This window comes from Silene latifolia, chromosome 9 (assembly GCF_048544455.1).
Source record: "Silene latifolia isolate original U9 population chromosome 9, ASM4854445v1, whole genome shotgun sequence".
Classification (NCBI taxonomy): domain Eukaryota; kingdom Viridiplantae; phylum Streptophyta; class Magnoliopsida; order Caryophyllales; family Caryophyllaceae; genus Silene; species Silene latifolia.
Window position 1 is genome coordinate 179259036 of NC_133534.1, and position 12098 is coordinate 179271133.

At 38.0% G+C, this 12098-nt stretch overlaps 1 non-coding gene across 1 annotated transcript; it reads right to left on the minus strand.

Annotated features, from left to right (window-relative positions):
- Nucleotides 1-10918: 10918 nt before the first annotated feature.
- On the minus strand, nt 10919-11025 carry LOC141602825 (small nucleolar RNA R71). The gene has a single exon (XR_012524733.1). It is a non-coding gene; the product is annotated as a small nucleolar RNA R71 (small nucleolar RNA).
- Nucleotides 11026-12098: the final 1073 nt, after the last annotated feature.

Sequence of the window (12098 nt, forward strand, 5' to 3'; positions counted from 1 at the left end):
AAGTTATGTGGTCAGAATCGTCTTTTGCAGCTAGATGAGTTGGAAGAATTTAGGCTTAATGCCTATGATAGCTCGCGCATTTATAAAGAAAAGACGAAGAGATGGCATGACAAAATAATTCTACCTCGGGAGTTTCATGTTGGGCAAAAGGTGTTGCTGTTTAATGCCCGATTGCGATTATTTCCTGGCAAGCTGAAGTCTAGGTGGAGTGGTCCTTATACGGTGATGGCTGTTACCAAATTTGGATCCGTTGAGCTAGAAAGCCCCGAGGGAAATAGGTTCAAGGTGAATGGGCAATATGTGAAGCACTATCACGAGGCAAATGAAGCAGACAATCGTGTTGAAGTCCTGTACTTCGACGAGCTAGACGCGCCAGTTAATTGATGCCAAAAAGGTCGTGCAGGACCTCTTAAACCTGCGCTCTCCGGGAGGCAACCCGGACTGTTTTGTTGTAATATTTTTGAACTATTTCTTTGCCTTTAGCTTTTTGTTGAACTTTAGACGTTGTTTTATGCACCCTATGTATTCTCCTTGCTTTTTATGCGTGTTTTGCAGGTTAAGTTACTCGATCGAGTAGTTTTTCTACTCGATCGAGCACTTTTGAAATGATATTCAATCGATTGAGTGATTTATTTACTCGATCGATAAGCTGCATAACCAAGATCACTCGATCGAGTAACAATCTGCTCGATCAAGCACTTTTTGACACCAATTCACTCGATCGACCTGTTCTAGGTCACTCGATCGAGTAGTTTTGTCTTCCAGCCGTTACTTTTTGTCTGGTGAGCTACTGCTTGACTTCCTTTGACCTCCCATGTTCATGGTCGGTTTGGGGGAGTCCCTCTTCACCATTTTGTAAGTATTCTGACTCGAATTATCCTTTTCTCCTCAGTTTGCATTTCTTTCCCTATTTTTGGTACAATGAGGGCATTGTACGGTTTGGTTTGGGGAGGTATGCATCCATATCTATGTCTGCATATTTTCTTGCATTTTCGTTTGCACGTTTATTTATTTTCGCATGCATTGTTGTTTTTAATTCAAAAATCACTTAACATAAATTTCAAAATTTTCACGTTTAATTTGAGTCGGAACGTTTGAACTTTGACGCTACATTGAATCCCTTCCTCTGCCTTGCATGTATATTCTTGACATTTAGTTGGCATGATTATGTGCATGATCTACGAGTTTTTGTTTCTCTCTTATCTGAACGAATAGACTTGACTCATATATTGGCAAGCTACATTACATTCTGAGGTTAGAGCTTTATAAACTGGTGACATTCATGACCGGTTTCATTTAGGATGTGAGTAGTACTCTCTTTAAGGCATGTAACATCAATTTGTATAAGCATGAGTCTAGTCTTCTTAATACATGTATGCATTCGGTCTGTGGATGGTGACACATGTTAGGAGAGGCAATTCCCCCTTTATTTCATTCTACCCATGAGCCCCACATAGCCAAATTGCCTTTTTGTCCTATTAGCTACATACTATAATTTTTCCTACCCTAGCCGAGCTAGTGATGTGTAGCTGTTTGGAATGCTTTGCTGCAATTTGGTTATTTTTATCTGATTTCAGAAGATGGTGGAAGAATTGAAGGGAATAAAAAAATGATGAATGAAAATGAAAAAAAAAAAAAATGAAAAGAAAAAAAATTTGGAAATACGAAAAAGAAAAAGAAAAAATCATATGCGAGAAAAATGAGAAATTGTATGATGAATTTCACTCCCATGTTTCATTTATATTTTATGGGGAGTTGACAAGTTTATGGTGTAATCGTAAGTTGAGTGCATTGAATTTGCACCGTTTTGTTTTGTTATATTGAGTACGAAGTTGGGATGCAGTTCAATATTTGGATTCATTATTGCTAGCCTGGCTACTAACTCCACATATCTAAATTCATCTTAGCCCCTTCTTACCCATTACCTCACTTACCCAAATGTAAGTCCTCGGCATGTGTCTTGGTCATTAGTATGGTTAGAATGCGTATGTATGGTTGTAGAGACTTTATTCATGTTAACTGCATGCATGTTCTTATAGGTCGAGTTAGGTGAGTGTCTTTACTTTTTTCTATCTTTCACAAATATACTCACCTTGTGCCATATTTTAAGTGATGAGCGACCCGTGAGAATCCAATACTTTTGAGTCTTGCAAGGTCGATGGTTCAGTAAGTTTGAAACATTGATTTAATTCGTTTGCACTTATCATTTGCCACTGTGTTAGTTGTTGCATTAAACTGGTTTTGGTGGATGATTTGTAGTTGATGCGTTGGTCTCTTCCATTGTTTATTCTTAGTTGCATTCATAGTTTGCTTGGGGACAAGCAAAGGTTTGGTTTGGGGAGATTTGATGCGTGTATTTATATAAGGTTTTTACCTCATTTCTACACGTATTTCTGTACTATTTACGTGGAATCTAGCTACAAATACCCCCGAATAGTCTACTTTGGTTCGTTTTATGTAAATTTCAGGAATAAACCGAAGAGGAGCTAAATCGAGCCTAAACTCTATCACTTTGAAGACGCGTGAGCTGGTTTCGGAAGGTGTCATAGTGTCTAACGTGCCAAAATAGCTCGATCGACTACTTTTCTAGTCGATCGAATTCTTTATATACTGAAGATTACTCGATCGAGCAGTTCGAGTATTCAATCGAGAAGACATTACAAAGAGTTACTCGATCAAGTGGTTTATTTCCACTCGATCGAGGGGTTTGCCGCTTAGTTGCTCGATCGAGTGGTTTATTTCCACTCGATCGAGTGGTTTTGCCTGTAATAGAGTTTTTCCGCCTAATTTCGTATGGGCTTTTGTAATTAGGCTATGGATTAGGTTTAGAGGATGATTTTCGTATGCTACTAAATACAGTAGACTGCCTAACTCTTCCTCATTCACCTTGACTCTATATTTTTCTACTGCTTCTTGATTTTACTCTTCTACTACTCTTCTCAACTCAGATTCGGAACTTGTATTCGGTATTATTGCTCCCTTTTAATTCTTGTTCTTATTCTTAATTCATTTCATTGCTTCTACTTCTTCTATTCCTTTATTTTGCTATTGCTATTTGTTTTCATTTTATTTTATTATTATCATGTTTAATTCTTGTTATTTATATATTATTGTTGTTAATTCGATGGTGATGTATAGCTAATTCCCTTACTAAGACTAGGGGATCCATGATTATGAAGGGATAGTAATTGCCATTTTAGGTTTTGTGCTTGTGTAGTCCTTGTTGTTAATCGCTGCACTTATTTGTATCTGTCTAATTGAGTTGACGCAATTAGGCATTTAAATCATAGTAAACCTTGACCTATACCGGAAGGTTGGAAAGGGCGAGACTCGTAGCGAACATTAGGGCACTGTAGTGAGGGCGGAAGCTAAGCTATTTGTGCTTTAGGGCGAATTGAGACCGGAAGGAGATATTCACTGCTCCTCGGACCATACTTGCATTGACCTGAGACCTAGATTACTTGACTGAATGATCATGGTGAACCGTCTGTCTTAGCTTTTTTCTTTATCTGCTTAATCCTTTTTCTCTGCCTTTTTCTCTTTCTCATCCTCATTAGTTTAGAACAACAACCCAATTGAAACCTCTATTTTGATTACCGTGACGAACTTAGACAATGCCGACATTTTCCCATCTCCCTGTGGAGATCGACCCGACATCCCTAGCTATATTAGTTAGAGCCAGTTGGTTAGTTTTGATTGGTATACGACTGCCCTGTCAGGCGTCAGTCTGTTGTGGAGTACTACACGAAATTGAAAACGATTTGGGATGAATTGGCAAATTATAGCCGTATCCTAAAGTGCACGTGTGGTGCCGCTGCTGCCTTTATCAAAGAAAGAGAGGAAGAAAAGGTCCATCAATTTTTTATGGGACTTGATACGAAGTTATATGGCAACCTCCGTACTAATTTACTGATGGAAGATAACATCACCACCTTGAGAAGTGCGTATGGTCTAGTGTTACGAGAGGAAAGACACAAAGCCGTTGCTAGAGGAAGAAAAGACAGAGAAACAAGAGGCTGCTATGGAGGTAAAAAAAACATCAATTTCAGTGGCAAAGGACGTGGTAGTCCATCCTGGCCAAATGAAGATAAGGAACCAGAACCACCTCAATGTACTTTCTGCAAGAAATATTGGCATGAGGAAGAAAATTGTTGGGAGAAGCACGGATATCCAAGTAGAGGACGAGGCCAGGGCAGAGGCAGCCGTAGAGGAAGTCGTGGAACAGCTCGAGGAGGACGAAAAAGCGGCAGGGGACAGGCCAATGATGTAACCTCATCAAGCGATACAGGAGGCGAAACCAACAACGATTTCACCTCGGATGAAGTCAGCAGAATTCGTACCTTGTTAATGGCGACCCCAAGTCCCAACAGTAATGATAAAATGATAGGTATGACTACATGGCTTCTAGATAATGGTGCTTCTCACCATATGTCAGGAAAGCGGGAAATGTTGGAGAATATATGGAAAGGTCAAAAGGCGAAAATTGGTTTACCCGATGGCAGAGAGGTCATCGCAGCCGAGCGTGGACAAGTGACTTTGGTACCCAATTTTATTTTACAGGATGTTTTATATGTGCCAACGTTAACATGTGATTTGATTTCCATTCAACAACTTATTGAAGAAAATAACTTCGTTGTAACGTTTTACTCTAATTATTGTGGTATACAGGACCAATCTACGAGGATACGGATTGGACAGGTTGAGCAGAGCAACGGGGTTTATTTCTTCACGTAAAATAGCAGTCATATAGCGAGGAGAATTAAAGTTAGCGAGGATACTCGTTTATGGCACATGAGGCTCGGTCATCCCTCCCATAGTATTTTACCGTACTTTTCTGATTTAGTTGGTAATGAATTAATTTGGAATTCGAATAATGTTTGCGATCCGTGTTTTCGAGCTAAAAAAACATGTTCACGTTTCTTTCTTAATAATAAAAGAAGTAGCGATTTATTCTAGTTAATTCATTGTGATATATGGGGAAGTTATCAAGCCCACTATCTATCAGGTGCGCATTATTTTTTTACCATAGTTGACGATTGCAGTAGAGGTGTCTGGGTTTATTTAATGCAAGATAGAGGAGAAATTGGAGACTTAATGAGAAATTTTATAATAATGACCAAAACTCAATTTAGTAAAGAGGTAAAAAATGTGCAAAGTGATAACGGGACAGAGTTTCTTTCTAGTTCACTAAAAGATTTTTATAAAGAAAAAGGAATTGTTTTTCGTACTAGTAATGTGGACACCCCTCAGCAGAATGGGAGGGTAGAACGAAAGCATAGACACATACTAGAAAAAGCGAGAGCTTTACGTTTCCAAGCACATTTGCCAATAGAGTTTTGGGGGAGTGTGTATTGACCACTGCATACCTCATTAATAGGACTCCAACCTACATTTTGAATGGTTGGACACCGTATGAAATTTTGTTTGGTGAAAAACCGCGTCTAAACAATTTAAAGGTTCTAGGTTGTCTTTGTTATGCGCACAATAAAGATAAACCAAAAGATAAATTTGGTGAGCGCGGTAAAAGGTGTGTTTTTATTGGGTATCCACACGAAAAAAAAAGGATGGAAAATATACAATCTAAGGAAAAAGAAATTGTTCGTGTCCTGTGATGTTGTATTTCATGAACAACATTTTCCATTTGCACCAAATGATGACATCACTAATTCATCATCAATACCTATAAAAGACCAAGGTTATGCTTTTATTCATGAGATAGCCGAGGAACAGAGTACAGGGGTACCAATCTCTCAAAAATTGCCAAGTAAGAATAATAGAAATGAGGTTGAAGAGACTGATACTGCAAGTGACATACCTGACCACACTCATCAGAATGCTGATGGTCAGATTCACGAAGAGCACGATGCAGCAGCAAACACGCCTGAGCAGGGCAGTGTCGAGGATGCAGAACAGCAGCAGGGATGTGGTGCACGGAAGAAATTTGTGCCATATTGGAAAAGCGATTATGTGTGAAAATCGAGTTAATAATATGATATCATAACCTTTCCCTGTTCTTTTGGTTCTACGCAGTTGATTATTGAGTTAATAATATCATAACCTTTCCCTGTTCTTTTGGTTCTTTAGTGTTTTTCTCCGATGACTTTGATGACGGATTTGAGGAAGCAAATCTGGTGATGTAGGTGGTGGTTTCCCGGGCGGTTTCCGCCGAATATTTCGTCGAGGTGGGCTTTGCTCGGTTTAGATCTGTTTACTATGATGTACTATGAGCAAGGAGTTGACAGTTGAGGGGTTTGTTGCGTTTTTCAATTGCTTGGTAGTTTGGTGAGGTGATCAAAATAAAGAGGCGGATTGTGTAAAAGATGGTAAAAATGAAAAGATAATATTACAAGTAAATTTAGATTATAACTTTGCCAAATGTGTTTTCATGTATATAATGTATATTTTGTGACATTTTGCTTGACACTCAGTTTTCTCATAGCATTATTTCATCCTCTCGAACAAAAATGAAAGTGTTAGAGCGACATCACCTTATTTTATAAAATTAAAGAAAAGGCAAATAAAATTAATTGTTTTAGTTTGCGCCAAATTGCCAGGGACGTAACTGTAGTTTTGTCAAAGATTGAGTATAGCAAAGATTGTAACTGGATACTAAATCTATGTATCCGAGTAATCGTGTATGATTAATAAGCAAATTTAAGAAAAACTTTTATTCGAATGCTAAAAAATAATTAGCTTTTATATTTTATGTTGAAACAATTTGTAGCATTCATTATATATTGGTAAATGGTAATTAAATTTACAAAAAAAAAAAAATTGTACGTTGTAAAATTTTGAAAGTACGGTGAGCCGGTGAGGGAAAATATGTATTATTTTCATTACCACTCATTCAGAATAGGGTGGACAAACCGTATATCTTATGTGGTTTTGAAAACTGTATCGGATATACAATTTTACAGTTTGCAAAAACATGTTGTAAGAATTTGATACAGTTTAATCGAACATAAAATTTTAGGTAGCGGGAAAACCCGTGTATAAAGGACCTTAGAACTCCAAATTACGAGCTCAAAATAGTTTGACAAAAAACCTGCTAAAAATTAGGTTTGTTAATGTTTTTAGAAAGAGGATATCGGAGAGAATTGAGTAGGGTGATGAATAAATGGGTGACACGGGAGTGAGGCGGTAACTCAGTGAATAAGGTCTTTGGCAGTAATCTATGTAGTTCACATTCAGTTTTTTTTTTCAAATTTTTTCTCAGACGATTTAGGAGTCTTTTTTACAGGGAATGTATAAGATGTTGGGATATTTGAGAAGATAGAAGCGAAAACTAAAATGAAGTATGCGGACAGATAACTAAAACTTCTTAATTTTCTTTCCAATTACAAAGTATATACTACTTGCCATCTCACTTTCATTTCACAATTTTATTAAAAATTAAAAAATTAAAAGAAATCCCATGTTATACTAATTTTAATAAAAATGAAGAGGTGTCTGTCTTACAAACGTCAACCTCGTCGGTCGTCATTATATCCACATCCGAACCAAGATTGTTTACAATAGGTACCCACTTAACCAACTTTTACGAGTACTTGTTACTCGTACTGTTTATTGCTTTTAATTTATGATTTATCATTTGAGATATGCACCATCTTTAAGTCGTTTTCCCAATTGGTATTATTATGTTATACACTACTGCCCTTGTACTTTGCCTTGTCTACTTCATCGCTTCTCTTTTATTGGGGTCTCTACATTTCGCTATCATTCTATCATCATTGATCTAAACATGAAACTTTTTTTTATGGGTTTAAGGAGTGCTCTCTCTACTCTTCATGAGTGTTTCCTATATCCGTTTTCTTGATCCCATACTTCATATTTTCTTTGCGTGAATGTTAAACGTGTAAATGCTTTGTATTCATAATATTATTGATTGAATCAGAAAAGAAGACTTGTATTTTCATCTATTGGTTACAATCCTATATATACAAAAGACTAGGATCAACTATTTACAGAAATAAATATTGCTAACAACTACAAGAAATATTTACGGAATATGCGAAATATTGTTGCCTTCTTTGCTGCGTGTAACAGCTCTTTTCCAACGTTCAAGACCAACATTCACTTGCTAACCCCCCCCCCCCCCTCCTTAAGTCAGAGCGTGGAGAAGTGAGACGCCCACCTTGGAAAGGAGTTCTTAAAAAGAGGCACGTCCTAGAGCTTTGGTGAAAATATAAGCGATTTAAGCGCGTGTGTGAACATAGCTTGGACTTATCATACCTTGTAAGATTTCATCTCGAACGAAGTGACAATCTACTTCAATGTGTTTCGTTCGTTCATGGAAGACAGGATTTTTCGTGATGTGGAGCGCTGATTGATTGTCACACAATAATTTGATGGGTTGTTTGTGTGATATACCGAGAAACCCGAGCAATCCCTTGAGCCATTTGAGCTCGCATGTAGTGAAGACCATAGCGCGATATTCAACCTTGGTCGAGGATAAAGCAACAGTTGGCTGTTTTTTAGTTTTCCATGATGATGCGACCATAATTGGCGCATATTTAGCCCCCGAATTACCATTGTTTCCATGCTTTTTAGTGCCTATTTGGGTCATTTCTTATCTTTAGTTCTTTGTTTTGCATATTCTTTGAGATTTTGATCCCTTGGTAGGAAAGGAGTAAGAATCTTGCATTTTCATGGCAAAACGAGGCTAAATTGATTGTATTCAATGACCAAGCATCAAGGAGAGACAAGACTAGAAGGCCTTTGTACATATTATAGTAGAAGGACATTGTTGAGAAAAGGATCCTTGAGTCCCCAAGGAAATCCCCAAGGAATTCATGAAGAAAAGGGAAGAAAAGAAGAAGAAAAGCTGCTGCCAGACAATCCGTCCGTCCGCCAAGCACAATCCGAGCGTCCCTCAAAGGAATCCGCTCGGATTCCCCGTCGCCAATCCGAGCGTCTTGACCAAGAATCCGCTCGGATTCTCCAGCCCAGATCCGGCCGTCCCGACTCCCATCCGCACGGATTGCGATGACACGTTTTCGTTCTTCAAGCCGCGATAAGAGAAGCCCTTCTCTCGGACAATACCGGAGTCTCCTTGCTCAACTTAAAAAGTGTAATTACTAGTTTAGCCCTTAGTTAACCCTAATGCATCCTCCCTAATTTTCACTATAAATACCCCATTAGTCTAATTAGAGGAGCATGTTCTTCTTATCAATAATTAGTGTAGTTAATATCAATCAAATCTCTCTTCAATATTGTAATCAAATATTAATCAAGTTTTAATTCAAGTTTTAGTTCTTCAATCTCTCTCTTGTTCTTCATTTATTTTGGGTAATTAGAAGATTATTGGGTTTATTGGGAGATTGACAACCTTCCATCAATCATCAAGTTCTTCTATTATTCTTTGCATCTTTATTATTGGAATCATTAGTAGGTATAATCTCTTAATCCCTTTTTAATTATTGCTAATTACTTTCATTTATTCATCATGTTTCATTATGTTAGTATGATTGACAACCTTTCTAGCATGATCAATATGATAATGAGTGAGTAGTCTCTTAGCTAGGGTTTAATGGGTGATTAGGGGAAACCAACATGGGGAATGATTCATGCTTAAATTAATATGCTTTCATATCTTATTTGCTTGCTTGTTTTGATCTTAATACATGCACATGTTATATTTGATGAAATGCTAAGCCTATGAATCCTTGCATTTACTATCATCTCCTATCCTTTCAACTTGACTAGTAAGACATAAACCAACTCGAGTCTTGTTAGACCATGCATGTGTTGAGTAGGAAAGATTAAGTCGACTTGTAGGTGTTGTACAATCTAATCGATTCGGCTCCGGGACCCAAACTTTCCTAGGATTGTAAGATATAATCCAACTCGATCCATCACAACAATAATTGCTTGCTTATAATTTGAGAACATGTCTGTATGATCATATCCCATGAATCCCCTATGAACCCATGACACCCTAGTGCTTTTAATCAATTTTTTACACCCCTTATTCATCTTGCTAGTTTACTTTCATTGTTATTTTAGTAACCTTCTACATCAACAAAATTTGTGACACCCCTAGACACCACTAGTTACAATAGAATCTTCATTTCAATACCCGTCCCTTGGGATCCGACCTTTACTTGCCTCTTTGCTAATTGTAGAGTTGCTCGTGGAGTATAAATTGTGTTTTGTATCGACCATTGACCAACGACCACATATGCTTAATTGTGAACACCAAATGGCTCCGATCAAAAATGGCGCCGTTGCCGGGGTGTTTAATTGATTTAAGATTTCTTTTATTGTTTTTAGTTGTGTCTTTTTCACCTTGTGGAAGTAAAACTCCTCAAGGTTTGTTCTAATTGTTTTCTAGTTGTTTGATATTTTGCATGTCTAGAAGGTTACAAAGGAATTTGTTACCTTTTGACCTTGAAATCGAAAGAACCTTGACGAATAATAGGAGACTTGTTAGGAGGAATTTGGGAGGTGTTGGTGAAGTTGTTCAACCCACTAGTGAGTTTGTCAATCCTTTCGCAATAGAAGGAGAAGAGAACCCATTAAACAATACCACACAAAATCCACCTACAATGCCTAAATTCTCGTCACACTCTATACCCACCGAGGAGGATCTACCAAATGGTACTCCTACCCCACAACATCTCACCGGAAACTTTATTGCCAAGTCCGCCTTCATCCAACAAGTTGAGAGGAGCCAATTCGGGGGAATGCCTAGTGAGGACCCTCATTCTCATATGGAAACCTTTTGCGATTATTGTGAAGCTATCTCTCAAACGGGCGTGACTCAAGACCAAATAAGATGGGTCTTATTTCCTTTTTCGTTAATCGGCACCGCAAAGCAATGGTTGAAGGGCCTTGATAAGGCCACCCTTGGAATAGATTCTTGGAAGAAGCTAGCTCTAGCTTTCTACAAAAATTCTACCCACCGGAAAAGACTAACATGCTAAGAGCTCAAATTACGGGTTTTAAGCAAAGGGATGAAGAATCTTTGTATGAAGCTTGGGAGCGGTTCAAAGGTATTTGTCGCTCATGTCCTCACCATGGACTTAGCGAATGGTTTTTAGTGCAACAATTTTGGAATGGTTTATATGAAGATTCAAGGAACATTCTCAATATGGGATCAAATGGAATGTTCACCGAAGTTGATGACAATCAAACATGGAACAAGATTGAGGAAATGGCGGTCCATAATTCACAATATAGTAGGCCTCGCAAGGCTACTAGAGGAGGAAAGTATGAAGTGGACACCGTGACTCAATTAGGTGCTCAACTTAGTGCTCATATTGACACAATCAACTTGAAGTTTGAACAAGCTATGGCTAGGCTTGAGGAAAAATCAAAAACATCAAAGCACCATGTCAATGCCATGACGGCATCCTCATCAATCCCAAGCGGGATATGTGAGAATTGTGGAACCTTGGGTCATGACTCAAATGAATGTAGGGGAACAACCGAACAAGTTAATGCTTTCCAAGCTTACAAAAGTGGTACCCCTTATTCAAATTTTTACAATGAAAACACCAAGTTCCATCCAAATCTCTCATACAAGAGCCAAAATGTTCAAAACCCTCAAACAACATACACTCCACCACCCATGAGAAATCAAAATCAAAGACCCTTTTACAATCAAAACCAAGGTTACCAAAATCAAAATCCATACAATCACCAAAATGACCAAGGTTTTGATGTCAAAAAAGCGGTCCTCCAAATGCAAAAGAATCAACAAGAATTTTTCACCCAAATGCAAAAAGATAGCCAAGCAAAAGATACCACCATCAACAACATTCTAGCTCACACCAAGATGTTGGAAACACAATTGACTCAACTAGCATCTTCAAGCTCACAAAGACAAAAGGGGCAATTACCACCTCAAAGTAATCCCCCTAGACATGAAACGGTTAGTGCCATTCACTTGAGAAGTGGTACAAGATATGAAGCACCAAAGGAGCAAGTTGAGAATGAAGTTGTGAAAGCTAGTGAAAATGAAGAAATTGTACAAAGTCCCAAAGAAGGGGAATCATCAAAAGAAGAAAGTTCAAAGAAGAATGAAGACAAAACCAAAGAGAAGGAGCCCATTGTGGTTAGACTTCCTTTTCCAAGTCGTCAAGCCAAGCCCAAAT